The sequence below is a fragment of the Dermacentor albipictus genome, chromosome 3 (genome assembly GCF_038994185.2).
Source record: "Dermacentor albipictus isolate Rhodes 1998 colony chromosome 3, USDA_Dalb.pri_finalv2, whole genome shotgun sequence".
Classification (NCBI taxonomy): domain Eukaryota; kingdom Metazoa; phylum Arthropoda; class Arachnida; order Ixodida; family Ixodidae; genus Dermacentor; species Dermacentor albipictus.
In genome coordinates this window covers 132,159,469-132,177,066 of record NC_091823.1, presented here as the reverse complement: position 1 = coordinate 132,177,066, position 17,598 = coordinate 132,159,469, and the positions used below count along the sequence as shown (strand labels likewise).

General features: G+C 43.5%; 1 long non-coding RNA gene across 1 annotated transcript in view; it reads right to left on the bottom strand.

The window, feature by feature from the left end:
• Positions 1 to 17,598, bottom strand: part of LOC135896282 (uncharacterized) — a 112,681-nt gene that overhangs the window by 34,830 nt on the left and 60,253 nt on the right. The window lies entirely within an intron of this gene.

Genomic DNA, 17,598 nt, shown 5'->3' with positions numbered 1-17,598 from the left:
GGCCAACGAGCGTGTGGTTGCGGCATACCATCACGTTGATAAACTATGGGACCTTCATATCGAAATTGTGTACTTTTCGTTTGCTCTCACATACGGTGGCGTCTCGCTCGCAGTTACAAACACATCACCGGAAGACCCCAAATATAGCTATGTGGCTGCCGTCACTGAGGCCGAGGACGAAGGGACGAGCTTCTTTGTGATGGGGGCAGAACACAAGTACACCAGTACGCTACAGTGCGTGCATGTTCAGCCCTTTCAGTTTAGGCCCCTTCATATGGATATGCAACATACTTTTGAATGTTACTAGTGACTATCAGAAAAAAGAATATTAAACATGGCAGTAAGTGTACACGCAGCGTTATGTTTGGCGTAAATAAAAACGTCATAAGTGGCTTCAGTACTGAGAATAATTGAAAACCAACGTTCATTAACAGGTGCACTAATAGGGTTGAAGAAAATTGTGGCTTGTTGATCTCTAACATTGGCTGGGGATCTACGCTTTTATTTGATCAGAAGGCCGTCCACTGCCAACTTTCACGGGATATAGGACAAGTTGCTATTCATCAGGGCTAGTAATGCGCCTTATTTTTGTAGCAGAAGTCCGTCAGTGCATTAAAAACCCCGGTAACTACTTGCGAAAATATTTCAGTTCTTTGTGCAGCATCGTGCGTCACATATTAGTGATCAATATCCCTAATTAATTCTTTTGATTACCATGAAGGCGGACCCAAAATTAGTTTATTATTTATGCTACATTTCGCAAACATTTTTGTTAGTCTTTGCAGCACATTTACGAAAGCAAAATATATCCGAAGGTCTTAGGAACAAGAAATCCCAATTCTTCCCCGAAAGGGCTAGGCAGTGAGTAGGCACTGAACGACCACGCGAGAATGAGGGGAATAAGGGCTTAACGAACATTGTTCTTTTATTCAGAGGCAGTACCTCTGAAGCACTATAATTCAGCTTATTAAACTGTGAAACACGTTTGTCGTGTACCAAGTACGCGAAGGGTGTAGACTTACTTATAAACAATTACTAGCCAAAAATCATTGTGCAGAAGACCACCTTTCCTGAAATGGTATGCACGTTAACAAACTCTAAAGGTATTAGAGCACTATGCAGTGATTTTCGCGTAGGTAGGAGGGCCAGGTATGTTGAGTGTTTTTGTCAAACCACTCACTATTTTCAACTCATATTTCACACAGGGACAAAATTTTGTAGTATCGTCAGTTGAATTCGACGATTGCAGGCAAGCATTTATCGCCTGGAGTTTTTAACATAGACTGATGTTCACGTTGTAAGCGGGGATGCCAGCCATGAAATGTCAGTGCCTATGGGACGTAGAAGGTACGCGATCTGTTATGCTACTGGAAAAGTTGCACTCCGCCATCTCGATAACAGCTGTAATCACCTTCCTTAGTAACCAAAGTGTCGATTATCTTAGTTTCATTGCTGCAGATGACTTAACGTTCGGCTTTATCGTAAACAAAATGCCAGATCATTACTTGCAAGCGTCGCAAGAAAGTAAACGTACTGCAAAATGGAACTACAAAATTTCAGCTACAATGAGCCAGTCGTTTAGCGGGCAGAAGTATTTCCACTTCGCAAGCTCATATATTATTTAGGCAACATTCTGTGTATGATATTTCAATGGTTTTTCACCTCACCTAATCGCCGCTAAACACTTGTTGATATCGCATTACCGCGGCGTTTTCACTATTAGTAATGCATGGTGGCTCAATGAATCCACACGGCCGCACTCCCACTACAATAAATTTGTGAAAGGCACAGCCCATCGGTGCGCTGTTGGCTCAAAGGACTCAAAAGAGATAGTGTCGATTCCTAAAAAATAAGAATGTGCAACGGATGTACATAACTTTACTGCATACTCATAATTACCCAGCTGTCGTTAAGTCCAGTACAACTGCGCCTTACACTGCAAGCAGCATTGCACCCGAATCAGCTAGTGTCCTCTGAGCACGACTGAGCAAAACTCATTATAGCTGTAGAGGTCACGCGAAATGTCTTTGCTTCAGTAATTCGCATTATAAGTATGCGTTACTGCGTTCCTTTTAGAGTGAGTTATGCTTAACGCGCAAATAGCCCCGGCTGAATTCTGACGTTGTGCAAAGTCTGTTTGTGACGGCGTGTACAATATACTATAGCAATCAAATTATTTTTTGTTTATGTATTTAGGTATACCACACAGGCGCAAAGAGCATTTGATAAGGGGGCTTTAGTTATTACAATGAACGTACAAGCCAACTAGTTAGGAACATGGTTGCGAAGCAATTTCAGATCGAGACACAACGCAACAAAGTAAAATGCAGAATACCAAACAAGGTTCCAGCGCAAGTGATCAAAAAAGAGGAAGGAACAAGCATTATTTATTGGGCATTTTATTATGTCAAAATCGTGAAAGTGATGAGTACCTATATATGTTAAGGGCATGGAGGAAAAAAAAACCTGTGGAATCTACAATGGCCACCATCTTATCTTCTTTTCGTAAGAAGTAAATTTGGGTATACTTTAGGCTAATATGTAAAACACATTAGAACTCAATATGTGGCAGACTTTTTGGCAACTCAGTACTTGAATTCGTTGTTAACCATATATTTGTCCTAATCACTAAAATTTCCAATCACTAAGGTTGCTTAGCTAGAACTTAGGGGTCGTCTAGTTCATTTAATACAGAAGTCCGATCCCAAACACAAAATTACAATTCTTTACTATACCTGTCTGTTGTAGCATTAGAGACTTGTCAAAGTATTTGTAGTCCAGTTACGGTGCTTAACATTTAGAGAAAATATTTGTATTAATGGCATCACATGACCTCTAAAACCCTCTGCCGTAATTGAAGCTTCACCGAAGAATAAATCCCTCTGCGCTGTTCAAAAAACAACTCCAAATATTGATTTGCGCACAAAACAAATAAGTATATTTGTTCATCAAAGTGTTCAATACCAGCGAATATTGTGTGATATAACTACTCATAAGCAAAGTCTTCAATGTGTAAGAAGGCATATTCCTGGACCATAAGAAAGCGCATAACAGATGCTCATCATAAAATAGCCCACTCCACTAAAGGCGAGGAAGGTCCGGTGCTAAAAACTGCCATGAAACGCATATTTGGCACGAGACACGGCAAAATGGTAGTGACATCGCTGAAAGTTAAGTAACAATAAATTCTCTTTCCTTCCTGTATAACACTCCTGCTTTCATTCTGAGAACACGGTGCCCGCTGTCTTTAGGTATATATAAAGCTGAGCGCGCAATTTGAGCCACGCCTGCCGCTAACAATGCCGAGTCCTTCCTTAGTATATGCTTCAGTGCCTGCCCAAAGAAGTGTGGGCTACGCTTTTATTGCCTCGTTGGCAACTCTTTCTCAGCCAAACGACCGCTGTACTCGCCACTGAAGTGCCTAAATTTACTGCCACTGTGAACAAAAAAGAAAACGCCTCGAATTTTGCATAGTAGTACCTTTCCTGGCACCGTGCCAAGTGTCTCCAAAGCGATAAATTTTATACTTCATAGCTGCAAAACTGTTCCGTTCTGTCAAAGACCTTATTCGTCCACACATTATTTTTTTTTCCTTCAAGGGACGTAAATGCCGTCGCGTGAATATCGCTACCTATATTGTCTTCCCGCCGCAAGGAATGAGATTAAGCGACCCGTAATATATGTAACGCACATCTTCTGGTCTCAACTTGTGCCGGGAAAGAAAGTGTAGTATAAGCAGCATCTCCAACACCTCTAAATTCAGTATTATTGTTTTTGTACAACAATAATTTATCTGAAAGCAGAACTCGTGGAACTTGATTTATGAAGCAGCCCAGTGCCTTCATGGATGAATAATTTGTAAGCAAAGACTTGGAAAATGAAGTTAAACATCGCTTTATAACTCGGATTCCACCGTCGCTGAAACGAGTGAGTTACTGAACAGAGCCCAAGGGGCAAATTGGGAAAACTAATGTTTTTCACTATTGTTTCGAAGATCCAAATGCCAAGGCGATGTCAGGAAAAGCGTCTTCACAGACAGCGCACGTGTCAGCCATAAAGTTCGCGTACCATTTACTCTAATACGGACGTGTCCGTAACAGTGGCCAGCTGGCTCTTTGGCCATTCTGTTCGATGATGCGTGCTTGAGCCAAAGCGGGTGTGGATGGCTGTGCGGAATGCGCATAAGATAACTAAGATAACAGAGGTGTTCCATTCAAGTTGTAGACGCGCCCGGCGTTGATTCATTCACGTGGGCTAGAGTCTAAACTATCACCATCTCTCGGGTCCGGCCAAAATTGTCAATGATCACGCCAGCATTGGCACTCACTGCCAATGCTGTCGCGCTTTGGTGCTAACCTGGCCAAACATAACCTAATATGACTTAGCAATATGGACTAATGTGCCTTTAAAATTATTAAACATCTAAATAAATAAATAAATAAAAAGTACAATAGTAAGCCACCGCTTCAGTTCAGAGCGTTTTCTCTTCAGAACAGAAAACTGGGCAATTTTTAGTTAGCGGAAGCGATAAGTATGACTTTTAAAAACGCGTAACTGCTGCAAGATAGCAAGAGCAGTAAATTATATCATTTTTGCTTAATCCAACACGTGCGGGAATGGCTGGTTGGCCGTAGCGGAATCTCTGATAGAAAAAGGCTATCGAATTCAAACTGACGACGTTCTTACGAGAACCTTCTCACAGTCTCAATTCACTTCCAGGGTAGTTCACCCATAATTTGTAAGGATGTACAATGCTTGTCTCAACTCGCGGCGGCGAAATGTTCGTGTGAAACTAAGCAGTATTCCTGGGCGTTCTTTATCCGCATCGCGAGCTGAAATGAGACTGCTACCACATTGGAATTCATCCTTCTGGGGGTCGGTATTATATGCCTAGGCTTAAATAATCCCTTTCTATTCGCTTCCTTTTGTCTTGACGCAAACTAGCAATTTGAAAATGCTGACCTCATTCCGAACGTCGTGAAAGTTTCTAACCTATTTTTTTTTATTTGTTCATTGTGTACAATGATGTCATCAGCTAATGAGTCTGTGGATTGTAGGTGCCTCATGAAAATGCAGCTAGGGCTATTTGAGCGTGATAAAATATATTTGCGTGAGCGGAACGTGCCATGTACCATAAATAAAAGAAAATGAACTGGTAACTGTAATGAACAAAAAATACACCCTTGTTAAACTGAGCATGGTACATTTTAAAGAACATTTAAATACACGGAGTTTTGTTCTAGGTATTATGACATAGAAATAATAGCTGTCTTATCTGAAGAAGTTATAGTATTACCTAAAATTTAGGCAGACACTCAACGAGGTGCTGCTTCCCCTGAGGCAGCGTACTAGAGATGTTTAAAGATATTTTTTTTATTTGGAGAAATTGAGAGGGCTACTTTTTGGCACTGAACTGAGCTCCACAGCCCTCCATTACTGGATATGCAACAGACTAGTACTACATGACCTTGTGTCCAGTCTTGTCACTCCCATGCGGCTCCGAGGTTCTCTCAGGAACGGGAAAGTCATAAAGTAAGTTAGTAAGCAAAAATGAAACTGCTACTTTTAGTACGTGAGGTTTTGTTACTACTCAGTTTCGAGCTGTGGATGACAGGAAGGATATAGGGAAATGTAAAAAGTGCATGTGCAATAATCATTAGCTCCAAAGCTTCACTAGAGATTATCTACTAAGTGAATGCTAAGGTGTCGCTACAATGACTTCGGTATTAATTTGACTGTCTCGATCATCAGCCTAGGACCATGAAAAACTATTACCGCCTAATGCGAATAGGCAAGCGCGGATACACCGCCATGATTGTTTTACAGAATCGTTACAACTTTCATCGTCTCATGAAAAGGGTAATGAGCTAAATGTGGCACGTCTAACTCTTGAGATCACACAAGATTTGCAATTAAAAAGACTGAAAGTGATAAAGAAAAGCTGTAATGAAAGTGTAGTATAACAAAACATCAATTTGCACTATTTAATATTATCGACAACTTTTCTGATGGCGTGTTGAGGGCATAAGAAATCGCAGGGGATAATCTGCTGTGCCAAGCCTTCACAGTGAGAGAGACCAGTATAACTTGATCATCATAGGTACCCGAAGGAGATTATCAAACCTTTCCACTACAACTTCTCCGTCATCCATCCCTCGCCCCGAAGAAATATATCGAAAACTGAGTGGTCATTTCTATCACTGCTTTGAGCAGGCTGTAGGATGTCTTCTTGCACTCTATTTTTATGTTCTTACACCTCCCGTTGCCTGCTTCTCTCACGTGCTGGCCGCCTCATAAAACGTATTCTGGGGATTCAAAGATTAGAAAATTGACAGCGATGTCTAACCCAACACACTGCTAAATAGGTGTGACTAAACATTGAAGACTTCACATAATTTAGGTTTTTGCTCCGTGCTTCAGCGAGAAACTACTGCAGTAGATCCTGAAGGTCTAGCCGAGAGGCAAACTTCCATTGACAGCTTTATCATACACCTTCATGGCGCCAGACATACGTCCCTGCTAACAGTGTCAGTTGCAGATCGAAGCTTTGTGCATTATTTCTGTGCAGGCGATACCGTAATGAACGAGCAATTGCTTGTTGAACCCCCGCGCGTGACAAGAGCGGTGGTACTTGGGGACCCACCACACATATATTACGGAGGGAGCATGCCTCCCACCTCGTTTCGATTCCCGCGAGTCCCTGAGCAAGCGAGGCTGCAATCTCGTCTTGGAGTGGCTGCTCCGTCTCGTGGGCGTGTATGCGGAGAAGAGTCTGCGGACGACACGGCATGGAAGGATTACGATCCCTCCATCTTCTGCTCGTCGAGCGTCTGGTCCTTCAACTGGGTGGGGAAGTTTGTGTAGATTTTTATTTTACGGTGACTCTTGAAAGTAAGATCTCCGCTGGTCGCCAATCGCGCCCACCACACAGCTTCAGCTCCGTGCGCGGAGAGTGGTTGACCCTCGCCCTGAACACAAGCTGTGATTGGGTAGCTACAAGAGAGGCACACTCCTTGTATGCGTTCCCCCTAACTTGACTGATTGCTCGGAAGTATAGAATGATTCGAGCATCTTTGTGCTCATGCCTCTTATTATCATGAGCCGGACATGCGTTGAGCAGTAGTGACGCTCACCTTATGCCGTGCACCTCTGTGGAAGGTCTGTAAACCCTCGCCTATCTTGCCTCAAGCACAGGCTAGCTTTGGAATTTTTTGCGGATAACCCTGATGATTCCGTGCAGCGTTTGTGGCTGTCGAGTTAAATTTTTGGTCTAAGCACGTATGTCTGTTTGTGTTGGCCATGACGATTGTAACATGAAACCCCATGATTTATTCCGCTTCATCTGTTAAAGCGAATATCAGCCGATATGCGGGCAGGTGTTGGAGAGAAAATGGTGGACTGTGGCTCGCTTGCTCGTTCTTTCGTTCGTATAGGCTGTTCGCCTACATGAAGAAACATCGCCATTTGTTTTTGCATACTTTCCCCCATCCACGTATTTAGTGTGGTTCAGCCATCCTTGTCAATGAAAGCAAGTTATTGCGTTAAAAAAGGCTCACTTTAACGTTCTGTTGATACAACTCGCCCTGCGAGCAAATTATATTAGTTTCAGAGACGCCTCCTCCGGGAATTCTCTACACTTCCCGTTCTCAAAACAGACGGCATGGAACAAAGCCCTTCCAATATTAGGCGGAAGGCATTTGGAGTTTCTGGGGCCGCCGCACATACACACAGATAACCGCTTCCCAGTCTACGTGCCCGCATTGTTTTTGTGATATAGGCAGGAAGCTGTATCAGGCGCCTTATAACAATCTGTAAAAAGATTGCGCATATCTAACAATCCGTAAACAGGCGCCCGTTAATCCCTGATGAAATTGTAACAGGAAGAGTAAGTACAAGGGTTGGAGTTGCGAACAAGGAAGCAAATATATATACAGCATATATTAATACAAGAATGTGATTGCAAAAGTTATTGCTTGGTTAAAAATAGTGGCAATACTTCGTATTTATTACTGCCTATATACTCGTACGTAGTATTTATTAACAATGACTTGGGTCACTGCGTATGTGCCAACGAACGTGTGCGACTCCATATGAAGAAACCTCACTCAACCCAACTTCCATCACTGCCTATGTGAAAGTAAGTACTGGCAACATCAATGTACCTAGTGATGTCAATTTGGGTCATTGGGTATGTGCAACCAGATGTGGGCAAGTACGTAAATTGCGCTCTTCAATAAACATTTTTAACACAAACTTCGGTCACTAGGTATGTGCTACTGGGTATGTGCCGCTCGTCAATAAACTTTGTTCATCCCGACTTCCATCACTGGGTACGAGCCGCTCTTGAATGAACCTTTTTGACACCAGCTGGAATCACTGGGAATGGGCCACTAGGTATGTGGGGCTCTTCAATGAAAAAAAATGCATATTTATCGAGTGTTACCTGGACTTCAACCTGCGTCATAAATAGTCAGGCAGTCTTGCCTGAATACGTATTCACGCATGCTCCGCGTGTGTACATCGCTGGGGCGGTGCTAGCCGCAGCGTATGCTTTATGCATGTGATTTAAAGTGGAACCGTAATATATATTACCAGGGTTTTCCCAATGTCTATGATTTGGTGCGCCTCCAAAATGTCTTAGCAACAACAGTTAAGTGAAATTACTGCACGAATACTCAGGGCGCGTTCAATTGAAGCTTTGTTTCCAGAAATAATGAGCAAATTGAGGCGATTACCCCGTGCGTACATTTCTCGTTCCGTAGGAAAGTGCACCCAGCTGCATTGACAGATGACTTCCAGGAGTCTCACAGACTGGTATTCCATAAAATCTACCACTACAACCCTTTGTTGAAAGAACAGCTCATCACCCAGCCGCCATACATATCATCTCACTCTGACCACAGTTTCGAAGTTGGTGTGCCGTCTTCAAGTACTAAACTTTGTAATAATGCATTCATCCATAGCACAAGCAAAGATTGGAACCACCTTCCCGCCATCGTTGCAGCCATCCTGGATACCGACACCTTCAAAACCAGCATTCATGAAACGCCATGTTGAATATGTCTTTGTATATTGCACAAATGTTTTGTTATGTTCACCCACTCCTTTCTGTAATGCCTTCGGGCCCTGAAAGTATCTTAAATAAGTAAATAAATAAAGATGTGAGCGCCACAATAATGGCGTCAGCTGAGACGATGCGGTCACCGTTGCTGAGTTATGATGTCAAAAAAAATGGCGCGATGTTTTAGTTTTGGCTACACAGTTGGGCGGGAATTAGCCTTGTCAGGTCTGACTGGGCGCATGCTATAGTGCAGAAACGGCAATTACACAACATTTCATTCAATCGCCAGCGCTATCTATTGAGGAAGAACACATATAGCACAGGACTAAACGACATTCTAAAGGATGTTATTGCTCCTACGAGGTTAATTTTCTTTAATTATTTATCTATTTATTGGTGTTCATTCATATTTTGTATTTTCATATTACTTATCTGAAGATAACTGATATTCCCAGACCGGTATTGCTATTGAGTGAATACAGGTTGGCTTAACAATAAAAGAACAAATATACTTACCACACGAAATATTGCAGCAAAGGAAGCGAAGAGAGTAGGGCAAAAAAGCGCAGTGTGAGCTATATGAAAATCTCAGTGATAATCAAGAGGAGAAATAAGAATTGCTAGTAAGGCGACCTATTGATCATGATGCTGAGATGGTATATTCCACTCATAACATTTAGTTCGCCATCTTATGGACGAAAACAATCTCCTATTTTTTGTTCTTGACAGTGAAAATTTCATCTTAAGAAGATTTGCTATGATTTTACGCATCGCAACCAGCACAGTCGTAAGTTAGGTTGAGCGAAGCCAATACGCTTTTTCAAGTGTTTTTGTTACTGCAATAGCTGTTAACAATTCGAGACTGCGTGTACTTTTTTCTTTATTCCATCTGTCCTTTTATTGCTTCACCAATGACTACGAATGGTATCCACAAATGGTCGTTGTTCTGTCATCATCCCAATTCCACCTCCTAATGCTCAGCTTCTCGAGACTAACAGCTCAAGTGAAAATAAACTGAAGACTAAATGTTTTGTACAGCCTCACCATAGCCATGTACAGCTCAAATAAAATAAATTAATTAGTAAACGCTCTGTAAGGTCAGTTCAATGCTCACTTTCATGATACGCACATTCATAAAGGACGAACACCATTTGCGAAATTGGCGGGTAATATTGAGTGCCGACCAATCATGGAAAAAGGAAAAAAGGTGGAAGTGGCTTAGCTCGGCTATGCCAGAATATACGTAGCGAAAGCTAAGGCGTATCATGGTTAGCCTCGGTAAATATTGATTGCAAGTCAAGGTTAGTCTGGTTGTCTAGCTATGTTGATGCGTTTAGCCAGTTGTTCGGCGCGCTGTTCGTCTGTTTCCTGGGCGATTCGTTTCCTCTTCATCTCGCTCCGATGTTGATTTCAGGCCTCCTCCTGCTTATCAAAATTGTCGCCATCCATACTGCCGCCTCAACTGTGGTTGCGGCGCACGCGAGCTCTCCTTCTCAATCCTCCGACATGTTATCAGGCATGCGACGCGCCTCGCGAAGCAAGCGGAGGCGAGCGCAACGACGAGGAACGCGCTGTGACGTCATATTGTCACAAGCTGTCATGAACCCCGCCTGCCGCTTCAGTGGACCAGTTTATCACCCACAGCCCCGCGCATCCATCGGTCACTGAGACCACGCAGTGCGGAACTAACACGTTTTTCTTGAGGCAGTTCTGATGTACAGGTTCCACTGCAGCATCGAACGAGATAGGAGTCGGAGATGAACAGGCGACGGCAACACGCATCGCGGATGAGGCGGGCACAACTCTATCCTCAGACACGCAAAACAGACTCTCCGGGCAAGCTTCACCTTCAAAGAGCACAGGTGAAACACTGGTGTCGACACTGACACAACCGCAAAGATATCACGCAAGGGAGCGTCACACCGAGCAGTACTTGTAGCCGCTCGTCATCGCCCCTTGGAGGAGCAGTCGTCCACTTCACACACGATGGGACCACAGAGTGACTCCGCAGAAGACACCGTGGAAGAGCCCAACGTCCCGGAGTCTTGCCCTCTTCCCCTCTCCCCCCCATAGGAAGCCTAGATGAGACCGCCGACGCCGCCGCGGATGCCGCTGCCACCGGCACCTCAGCGCGTGCGCAGTCTTTCCCCCTTCCTTTCTTCTGCGCTTTCCGCCTCATGGTTCCTCTGCAAGCTCCTCCTGTGCTTTCCTACTCCTATTTTCGCTGTTGCCTCTCTTTAATCAAACCCTGCGCTCCGCGTTCACTTTCATTCTTCGCGGCACTCGTTCGCTCGGTTACGCCGACGCTCGCCGCAGGAACGCGGTATTGGGTGCTGCGCTCTAAAAATAATCAACCCATTTAGAAGGGGCCGTAGACAAGTTACAGCACTGAAAGATACATCAAAGGAATGATCGCTGCCGCATACATTCAACAAATGTTATGGTGCCATAAAGCAGTATTCATTGATCGAATAAACTAGCCTCATAGCTTCAAAGTATGTGCCAAGCCACTAAAAAGTAATACCTTCCTCTGGCGTCACGATCGTTTGGTGTTCCCTGCAGACGCAGGGAACCAAACGATCATTACCATTAAATTTGACCATTAGGGCCGCTCAGCTTTTGTAGGGGAGGGACCAATGCTCAACCTTATCAAACACGTTTGCTACATGGCGACGCCAGGAGGAGGCTGTCAGCGGGCGGCGGATAGTAGGTTCACCGAAAAATGATGCCATGGATAATGCTTCTGGCAATATCTAGAGGAATACGACGCTGAAGACATATCAAATGCAGTTGTGTTCGCCCATGGTAGCTTGTCTGCTGCAGTGATGAAATCATGACAGACAGTAATAACGAGTGAATTTCGCTCTCTTAAACTGCGTCTTTATTTTTTGCTACCCTACGAATTCTATGAAGTGTGAAGAGGTTGTAATACGCTTAGTATGCGCTAAATACTGATTGTCCATTTGAATATTCTGTGGTGTTGTAAGTGTCGGGGTGCTGAGACAGGGGTATTTATTCATATAGTGCTTTTATTAAATATATCGCGCTGTATTCGAATTCTGTAGAAATAAAACCCGCTACAGCGATCTTAAATATAGATTGGGTATTTCTAAACATGCTCAAAAACTAGGAAAATAAACGCTTTGCTTTCATTGATGCTTTAAGTCATAAAGTGTTTTCTATGTGGGGCAATGCTTGCCCAAAAATTGCCGTGTTCCCAAGGAGTAGACTAAACACGGGTGGGTTCAATGCATTCTCCCCACCCGCACCAAATATACGCTTTGGTGCCATATGTTTTCTTAAGCACCCCTAGCGTGCTAACTGCCTGGTAGCGAAGGCTTCCTCTAAGAGACCTTTAGGTTGCGCTGAGTTCGTGAGTCTTTTCATTGTACGTTAATGTTGTTGTTTTTTTTGTTTTGACAAATGATTTATCGTATATGACGTTACCGAAGTTATATGTGTTATGAGTGCAGAAAGAGAAAGGAGATGCCTTCAGCATATTTTGTTAAACCCGATGTCAGTCCTACACGCTGCTGTATTGGCACACACTCCTACTTCATGTCTGCGGTGTTTTAGGTGTGGCCCCTTAAGGATATACATTCTTCCGTAATAATTTCAGTGCCTGTTTAGTACCCACTGTCGTCTCTAATTTTCCTAATGCTTTCGAGTGTCAATAAGTTATTATTCGCCTAATCAAGTTTTCCGGTTCTCAAGTGTCTGCTGGTTATTGGACCTATCACGTAAGCGATTCCCGACTTCTCCAGAAATTATTTTGGTTGCAGAGCATCTGTTTAATGAAATTCTTGTTGTCGTATGTAGACTCGCTTTCCTAATGTAGAAATGTTTTTCCTTCCCTCGCGTGAATTAAACTTTTGCCTGAATGGCTGAGCAGGATTTTGTTGAAGTTTCCTTGTGGCTTCCGAAACATGCGAGCCAGAAATAAAACCAAACAATGAGGCTTAAAGGATAGTGCACGTGACTTTTCAGAACAATACATAGGATACTTCTTTAAATGAAACATGCTAGCATAACACAATCACTGGCGTCCAATATTGGTGTTCGAAACCATAACACTTAACTTCAAGAGGCATTCTTATAGTAATAGAACCGTTTCTTTCTTTTGGGTAGTTCAATTTTCCAACAATACAACTACGCTCTGCAGTGACGTCGTCGAGGGCGTGGTATCAACAAAACATGGCGTAACAAACAAGATTGCTGCCCGGATATTTATTTTTCTTATCACTGCTCAGAAAACAAAAACAGTGTATTTGTGAAATATAATTACATAAAAGATTTCACAATGTTCAAGTCTGCAATTTGTCATCACCTGTACTAAACATGCGCTTATAATTTTTGCTATTTTTTTATTTCTTGTTGTCATACACCCTTTTGTGTAGCGCCTGAATTGCCCTAAAAGCAAATAAATGAAATTAATTGAGTCAGCATGGTTCGATAACAAATTCTGTATTCATGCTGTTATTCACTACAAATGATTCAGAAGCACAATGTACACAAGTTGCTGCTAGTGCGGTGCGAAACGATATGTTCGTAACAAAACATGAAACTTCGGTATACTAAAAGAAGCAGAATACAAGGAACTCACGAAAGCTTGATAGAGAATCACGAACGCTGTAGCAGAAGAGACACTGTTTTGTTCATCACGTAAAGAGTCTGCTTTCATCAATCATTTCCTTTGCTAAAGTACATTTGGGCTAGTGATAAAAATATGCGCGGCAAAAGCATGTAGTGACTGGAAATACATGAAGAATTAACGAAGAGACAAAAAACAACATGACAAGGTTAAAAAGAAAAAGGTTGCGCTTCTTAGCAGGAAATGATGCCTTGATTAGGGTCATATCGTGCCGGAAGCTCATCTCGTGGAGGCGCTGGTCATTCAGCTGCTCTGATGCTTGCTGCAGAAAATACGGAAACGTTATTATTATTGCACAGTTTTTGTCTGACCACGTCTCTTTCTATTCTTGCCTACAGCGGACCACCCCATTCTCTGCGTGGCCGTTGAAGCAAAGCTTTCGCTCTTCGGCTTGACCTAATGCGAGGCATGACGTTCGGTTTCCGGAAAGGAGACTACTCACCGTAAGGAACGTCGACGTCAATGGTGGCTCCGCGGAGCTACCACCATGAGTAGTAAAGAGTGTGTCAGTCTGTATTCATTGTCGTTGGTTTCAGAATGTGAAGCGGCCTAACACGGCTCTGACGGTAGCTGTATTACAAAGAGTTCCCGTGTGTAAGCACATCGAAGTGATTTTCGAGGTGATCCTGGATTATCACGTCAAAACTTGTGTGGCAGAGGAAACACTTAGCGCTGAATTTGGGTTCTAAAATGAGAATTATCGGTTCTGCTGGAAATGAAATATCTTTAATTTGGCAAATAATACAGCGTGTTCTAGTCCTTTTCCACTCTTATCACTGAAGTTGCAAGCGATTGTCCCTAGGATATTGTCCTTAGGGTAATGTGTAATGTGTAAGCTTCTGGTTAGGCCATATTACAACACTGTACTATTTGCACATGCATGGTTGGTTCGCATAGAAAACCATGCACCTAGAAAGCCAAATGGAAAACAAGCACTGCTGTATACTATGCCATCTGGGCTGTGATATATGCGTTCAAGCACACACTATATATATATATATATATATATATATATATATATATATATATATACATATTCTGGAAATGACCAAGTAATTCTCCGCAAACATTGCACGCACATAAAACACATTTGACCATATATGGAACTGGTACAACAGTCATATCAGTGTGCATTTTTTACCAACACCAGTCTCAGAAGAATCACATAGCAGAACTCTGGATAAGGCATGTCGCATGCTCCACCACCTAACTCGACAACTTCTCATGATAAAAGGAATTTTTTACGTAATTTGCGTATTTTCACCTTTACTTTGCACAGCAAACGTCATCACAGGATCATAGTTGTGTATTGAGTAACGATTCTTTGCCATCGACTCAGGTATTATCTGTTCATACCTGTGTGCGGCGCAAATGAAATCCCTGTAATAATTGTGGTTTGGTTGTGCACAAACCAAGAGAGAGCCACTCAAAATATAAGATACTTATTGATGTAATTCGGAACTTGGCGCGGAACCCGTACACAGTTCACTCTGCTAGCTGGGTTCCATAATAGGCAATGCTATACACGTGGCTTTCCTTGGTGTAGGCTCAATTATCGGCAGGATCAAGTATGATGTCGCAGCATTCTCATGCTCAAACGAGTAACCAAAGCAACAGTGTCTTTCTATAAATATTTGCAAGATACCCAGATGCCAGATATGCCAAATCCATATTAGCTTGGCCAAAAATACCTTGTATTTAAAAAGACAAAGCTTATTCCTAGATTTTTCAAATGTGTACTTCGCCACAGAAAAGCGAAATAGGACATAAGTTACCAACAATGTCAAATAATTTACTTCGTATACATACTTCGAAGTCCCGAAGCCACTACAGAAAGGTGTGGTAAAAAAATAAAAAATAAAAATATGTAGACAACGCTACAATGAAAAAAATGTTAAGCGCTAGCAAGGTATATTGCTGTTTTGAAAGATGATACGTCTGGGATGGGAACACTGCAAACAGGAAAGTGGTTCCAGTCACACTCCCGCGGGGTAAACAAAATTCATGGTACCTGTCCTTACGGCAGGATGGTGCGTCCACTTTATATGTGTGGTCAGATTGGGATGAAACTTAAAGATGGGGAATAAGTTGTTTCTCCAGCATGTAATTGGATTGATTAACCTTGTGCAATATGAAAAGTGAGCACATTTGCAACCTAATAAAATATCTGGGAGATTTAAGGTTATTTTTAGACATTTGTACTGGAATGGCTGGAATAGTTAAATGACGTTAAGAAGGCTGCTCGATTTCTAATCACTTCAAGGACAAGGGTTAGTGATGCTTCATTCTTATACGAAAAAGCACATGGTTATTCTGGTTTTGAGTGAACTTGCATTTTGTGGAGTGTTACGTTTATAGAAGTAGGTTCAGTGGAAACTAACGACGAAGATATTGTCACGTGGTGGTGACGTTGAATAAGACAGTAGCAATACTGTGAACAAGAAAACTAACTTTTATTGGGCGAACCTGTGCCCACAAAACAGGCTACACTTATAGCGCAACGATAGCGGCGAACACGCTCGGCGATCGTCGAAAAACTGATCAGCGGGTCAAGCGCGTCGGCTTTTATAGAGCAGTCGTCGAATGTTCCAGACTAATCATTCGGACCCGCGTGCCTTCCACAAAGTTCTGCACCATTCGAGTAACGCGATGAAATCAGATAACACAAGGTTCGGCGACAGCAGACAGCCGGGTAGAAGCATCGATAACTTTCCAGAAACGTCGGATACATGCAGGCTCGTCCCTCGCTGCGCGATTACAGTTGTTAAGCGGCGAAACGTGGTCGCCCGATAAAGATAAGTACACGTGTCAATACCCCCCTCTTAAAAAGCATCGTCCCGATGCTACAAAGAGAGCGAAACACAAAAGGACACTTATTAAACATAAGCAACAACAAAAAGAAAAAGTCGCGAAGCCCCCCCACAGTTCATTAACGCTGGTAGTAGGGCTTGAGTCGCACAACGTGGACTATTTCAGGTCGTGAGCGGCGCCGCTGTGACAGCGAAATGCCGTCTGGCACGACCTCATAGTCCAGTGCGCCAATACGTCGGATGATCTTGTACGGTCCGAAATAGCGACGCAAAAGCTTCTCGCTCAGTCCTCGTCGGCGTATAGGGGTCCAAACCCAAACACGGTCACCGGCCTGGTACTCGACGAAGCGTCGTCGGAGGTTGTAGTGTCGGCTGTCGGTCCTCTGCTGGTTCTTGATCCGCAGGCGGGCGAGCTGTCGGGCTTCTTCGGCGCGCTGGAGGTAGGTACGGACGTCAAGGTTCTCCTCGTCAGTGACGTGCGGCAGCATGGCGTCGAGCGTCGTCGTCGGATTCCTGCCGTAGACCAGCTTGAATGGCGTGATCTGTGTTGTTTCTTGTACCGCGGTGTTATAAGCGAATGTTACGTACGGCAGGACGGCATCCCAGGTCTTGTGTTCGACGTCGACGTACATCGCTAGCATGTCGGCGAGGGTATTATTCAGCCGCTCCGTAAGACCATTCGTCTGCGGGTGGTAGGCCGTTGTCCTCCTGTGCCTTGTCTGACTGTATTTCAGAATGGCTTGGGTGAGTTCCGCTGTAAAGGCCGTGCCTCGGTCGGTGATGAGGACTTCTGGGGCGCCATGTCGCAGCAGGATGTTTTCGACAAAGAATTTCGCCACTTCGGCTGCGCTACCTTTCGGCAGTGCTTTTGTTTCAGCGAAGCGGGTGAGGTAGTCCGTCGCCACGACGATCCACTTATTTCCGGTTATTGACGTCGGAAAGGGTCCCAGCAAGTCCATCCCGATCAGCTGAAATGGTCGGCAAGGAGGCTCGATTGGCTGTAGTAATCCGGCTGGCCTTGTCGGCGGTGTCTTGCGTCGCTGACAGTCTCGGCATGTTCTGACATAACGGGCGAC